The sequence below is a fragment of the Panulirus ornatus genome, chromosome 56, assembly GCF_036320965.1.
Source record: "Panulirus ornatus isolate Po-2019 chromosome 56, ASM3632096v1, whole genome shotgun sequence".
Classification (NCBI taxonomy): domain Eukaryota; kingdom Metazoa; phylum Arthropoda; class Malacostraca; order Decapoda; family Palinuridae; genus Panulirus; species Panulirus ornatus.
Window position 1 is genome coordinate 29,587,342 of NC_092279.1, and position 6,000 is coordinate 29,593,341.

Consider the following 6,000-nt stretch of genomic DNA (forward strand, 5'->3'; position numbering starts at 1 on the left):
CATATATACATACACAGACATATACGTATGTACACGTACATAATTCATACTTGCTGCCTTTATTAATCCTGTCGCCACACATGAAATGACAACCCCCTTCCCACATGCACGCGAGGTAGCGCTAGGAAAAGACAACAAAGGCCACATTCGTTCACACTCAGTCTCTAGCTGTCATGTATAATGCACCGAAACCACAGCTCCCTTTCCACATCCAGGCCCTACAAAACTTTCCATGACTTACCCCAGACGCTTCACATGCCTTGGTTCAATCCACTGACAGCACGTCGACCCTGGTATACCACATTGTTCCAATTCACTCTATTCCTTGCATGCCTTTCACCCTCCTGCATGTTCAGGCCCCGATCACTCAAAATCTTTTTCACTCCATCCTTCCACCTCCACTTTGGTCTCCCACTTCTCCTTGTTCCCTCCACCTCCGACACATATATCCTCTTTGTCAATCTTATCTCACTCATTCCCTCCATGTGGCCAAACCATTTCAAAACACCCTCTTCTGCTCTCTCAACCACACTTTTTACTACCACACATCTCACTTACCCTTTCATTACTTACTCAATCAAACCACCTCACACCACAAATTGTCCTCAAACATCTCATTTCCAATATATCCACCCTCCTTCGCACAACTCTGTCTAATAAAGCCCATGCCTTGCAACCATATAACATTGTTGGAACCACTATTCCTTCAAACATACCCATTTTTGCTTTCCGAGATAACATTCTCGTCTTCCACACATTTTTCAACGCTCCCAGAATTTTTGCCCCTCCCCCACCCTGTGACTCACTTCTGCGTCCATGGTTCCATCCACTGCCAAATTCACTCCCAGATATCTAAAACACTTCACTTCCTCCAGTTTTTCTCCATTCAAACTCACCTCCCAATTGACTTGTCCCTCAACCCTACTGTACCTAATAACCTTGCTCTTATTCACATTTACTCTCAGCTTTCTTCTTTCACACACATTACCAAACTCAGTCACCAGCTTCTGCAGTTTCACACCCAAATCAGCCACCAGTGCTGTATTATCAGCAAACAACAATTGACTCACTTCCCAAGCCCTCTCATCCACAACAGACTGCATATTTGCCCCTCTCTCCAAAATTCTGGCATTCACCTCCCTACCAACCCCATCCATTAACAAATTAAACAACCATGGAGACATCACGCACCCCTGCCACAAACCGACAATCACTGAGAACCAATCACTTTCCTCTCTTGCTACTCGTACACAAGCCTTACATCCTCGATAAAAACTTTTCACTATTTCTAGCAACTTGCCACCCACACCATATATTCTTAATACCTTCCACAGAGCATCTCTATCAACTCTTATGCCTTCTCCAGATCCATAAATGCTACATACAAATTCATTTGTTTTTCTAATTATTTCTCGCATACATTCTTCAAACCAAACACCTGATCGACACATCCTTTACCACTTCTGAAACCACACTGCTCTTCCCCAGTCTGATGCTCTGTATATGCCTTCACCCTCTCAATCAATACCCTCCTTATAATTTCCCAGGAATACTCAACAAACTTGTACCTCTGTAATTTGAACACTCACCTTTATCCACTTTGCCTTTGTACAATGGCACTATGCATGCATTTCGCCAATCCTCAGGCACAGTGACCCCCTTATTTAATAAATTCCACTGCAATACCATCCAAACCCACTGCCTTGCGGGCTTTCATCTTCCGCAAAGCTTTCACTACCTCTTCTCTGTTTACCAAATCATTCTCCCTTACCCTCTTACTTCACACACCACCTCAACCCAAACACCCTATATCTGCCACTATCTTCTAACACATTCAACAAACCTTCAAAATTCTCACTCCATCTCCTTCTCACATCACCGCTAATTGTTATTACCTCCCCATTTGCCCCCTTCACTGATGTTCCCATTTGTTCTCTTGTCTTATGCACTTTATTTACCTCCTTCCAAAACATCTTTTTATCCTCCCTAAAATTTGATGATACTCTTTCACCCCATCTCTCATTTGCCATCTCTTTCACCTCCTGCACCTTTCTCTTAACCTTCTGCCTCTTTTTTTTTTATAAATCTCCTTTTCTTTTTCTTTCAAACTATTCGCCATTTCCCGCATTAGCGAGGTAGCGTTAAGAACAGAGGACTGGGCCTTTGAGGGAATACCCTCACCTGGCCCAATTCTCTGTTCCTTCTTTTGGAAAATTAAAAAAAAACCGAGAGGGGAGGATTTCCAGCCCCCCGCTCCCTCCCCTTTTAGTCGCCTTCTACGACACGCAGGGAATACGTGGGAAGTACTCTTAATCCCCTATCTCCTTTTCATTTGTACTATTTCTCTTCAAAAATCATTCAAATGCCTCTCTCTTCTCTTTCACTAATAATCTTACTTCTTCATCCCACCACTCACTACCCTTTCTAATCTGCCCACCTCCAACGCTTCTCATGCCACAAGCATCTTTTGCGCAAGGCATCACTGCTTTCCTAAATACATCCCATTCCTCCCTCACTACCCTTTCTAATCTGCCCACCTCCAAGGCTTCTCATGCCACAAGCATCTTTTGCGCAAGGCATCACTGCTTTCCTAAATACATCCCATTCCCCCCCTCACTACCCTTACGTCCTCTACTCTCACCTTTTTTCATTCTGAACTCAGTCTCTCCTGGTACTTCCTCACACAATTCTCCATCCCAAGCTCACTTACTTTCACCCCTCTCTTCACCCCATCATTCTCTCTTCTTTTCTGAAAACCTCTACAAATCTTCACCTTCGCCTCCACAAGATAATGATCAGACATCGCCTCCACAAGATAATGATCAGACATCCCTCCAGTTGCACCTCTCAACACATTAACATCCAAGTCTCTTTCACGCACCTATCAATTAACATGTAATCCAATAATGCTCTCTGGCCATCTCTCCTACTTACATATGCATACTTATGTATATCCCTCTTTTTAAACCAGGTATTCCCAATCACAAGCCCTTTTTCAACACAAATCTACAAGCTCTTCACCATTTCCATTTACAACACTGAACACCCCATGTACACCAATTATTCCCTAAACAGCCACATTACTCACCTTTGCATTCAAATCACCCATCACTATAATCCGGTCTTGTGCATCAGAACTGCTAACACTCACTCAGCTGCTCCCAAAACACTTGCTTCTCATGATCTTTCTTCTCATGCCCAGGTGCATAGGCACCAATAATCACCTATCTCTCTCCATCCACTTTCAGTTTTACCCATATCAATCTAGAGTTTACTTTCTTACACTCTATCACATATTCTCACAACTGTTTCAGGAGTAGTGCCACTCCTTCCCTTACTCCTGTCCTCTCATCAACCCCTGACTTTACACCCAAAACATTCCCAAACCACTCTTCCCCCTTACCCTTCAGCTTCGTTTCACTCAGAGCCAAAACATCCAGGTTTCTTTCCTCAAAGATACTACCTATCTTTCCTTTTTTCTCATCTTGGTTACATCCACACACATTTAGACACCCCAATCTGAGCCTTCGAGGTGGATGAGCACTACCTGCATGACTCCTGTTTCCCCTTTTAGAAAGTTGAAATACAATATATATATTATTTTTTTTTTTTCATTATACTTTGTCGCTGTCTCCCGCGTTTGCGAGGTAGCGCAAGGAAACAGACGAAAGAAATGGCCCAACCCCCCCCATACACATGTATATACATACGTCCACACACGCAAATATACATACCTACACAGCTTTCCATGGTTTACCCCAGACGCCTCACATGCCCTGATTCAATCCACTGACAGCACGTCAACCCCGGTATACCACATCGCTCCAATTCACTCTATTCCTTGCCCTCCTTTCACCCTCCTGCATGTTCAGGCCCCGATCACACAAAATCTTTTTCACTCCATCTTTCCACCTCCAATTTGGTCTCCCTCTTCTCCTTGTTCCTTCCACCTCCGACACATATATCCTCTTGGTCAATCTTTCCTCACTCATCCTCTCCATGTGCCCAAACCACTTCAAAACACCCTCTTCTGCTCTCTCAACCACGCTCTTTTTATTTCCACACATCTCTCTTACCCTTACGTTACTCACTCGATCAAACCACCTCACACCACACATTGTCCTCAAACATCTCATTTCCAGCACATCCATCCTCCTGCGCACAACTCTATCCATAGCCCACGCCTTGCAACCATACAACATTGTTGGAACCACTATTCCTTCAAACATACCCATTTTTGCTTTCCGAGATAATGTTCTCGACTTCCACACATTCCTCAAGGCCCCCAGGATTTTTGCCCCCTCCCCCACCCTATGATCCACTTCCGCTTCCATGGTTCCATCCGCTGCCAGATCCACTCCCAGATATCTAAAACACTTCACTTCCTCCAGTTTTTCTCCATTCAAACTCACCTCCCAATTGACTTGACCCTCAACCCTACTGTACCTAATAACCTTGCTCTTATTCACATTTACTCTTAACTTTCTTCTTCCAAACACTTTTCCAAACTCAGTCACCAGCTTCTGCAGTTTCTCACATGAATCAGCCACCAGCGCTGTATCATCAGCGAACAACAACTGACTCACTTCCCAAGCTCTCTCATCCCCAACAGACTTCATACTTGCCCCTCTTTCCAAAACTCTTGCATTTACCTCCCTAACAACCCCATCCATAAACAAATTAAACAACCATGGAGACATCACACACCCCTGCCGCAAACCTACATTCACTGAGAACCAATCACTTTCCTCTCTTCCTACACGTACACATGCCTTACATCCTCGATAAAAACTTTTCACTGCTTCTAACAACTTTCCTCCCACACCATATATTCTTAATACCTTCCACAGAGCATCTCTATCAACTCTATCACATGCCCTCTCCAGATCCATAAATGCTACATACAAATCCATTTGCCCTTCCAAGCATTTCTCACATACATTCCTCAAAGCAAACACCCGATCCACATATCCTCCACCACCTATAGTTTGGTAAATTGTGTGAAAGGAGAAAGCTGAGAGTAAATGTGAATAAGAGTAAGGTTATTAGGTACAGTAGGGTTGAGGGACAGGTCAATTGGGAGATAAGTTTGAATGGAGAAAAACTGGAGGAAGTGAAGTGTTTTAGATATCTGGGAGTGGATTTGGCAGCGGATGGAACCATGGAAGTAAAAGTGAATCATAGGGTGGTTAAGGGGGCGAAAGTTCTGGGAGCACTGAAGAATGTGTGGAAGTCGAGAACATTATCTAGGAAAGCAAAAATGGGTATGTTTGAAGAAATATATATATATATTATCCCTGGGGATAGGGGAGAAAGAGTACTTCCCACGCATTCCTCATATGTCATAGAAGGCGACTAAAGGGGACGGGAGCGGAGGGCCATAAACCCTCCCCTCCTTGTATTTTAACTTTCTAAAAAGGGAAACAGAAGAAGGAGTCACATGGGGAGTGCTCATCGTCCTCGAAGGCTCAGATTGGGGTGTCTAAATGTGTGTTGATGTATTCAAGATGAGAAAAAAGGAGAGATAGGTAGTATGTTTGAGGAAAGGAACCTGGATGTTTTGGCTCTGAGTGAAACGAAGCTCAAGGGTAAAGGGAAAGTGTGGTTTGGGAATGAAAGGGAGTAAAGTCAGGGGTTAGTGAGAGGACAAGAGCAAGGGAAGGAGTAGCACTACTCCTGAAACAGGAGTTGTGGGAGTATGTGATAGAGTGTAAGTAAGTAAATTCTAGATTGATATGGGTAAATACAGAAAGTTGGAGAGAGATGGGTGATTATTGGTGCATATGCACCTGGGCATGAGAAGAAAGATCATGAGAGGCAAGTGTTTTGGGAGCAGCTGAATGAGTGTGTTGGTGGTTTTGATGCACAAGACCAGGTTATAGTGATGGGAGATTTGAATGCAAAGGTGAGTTATGTGGCAGTTGAGGGGATAAATGGTATACATGAGGTGTTCAGAGTTGTAAATGGAAATGGTGAAGAGCTTGTAGATTTATGTGCTGA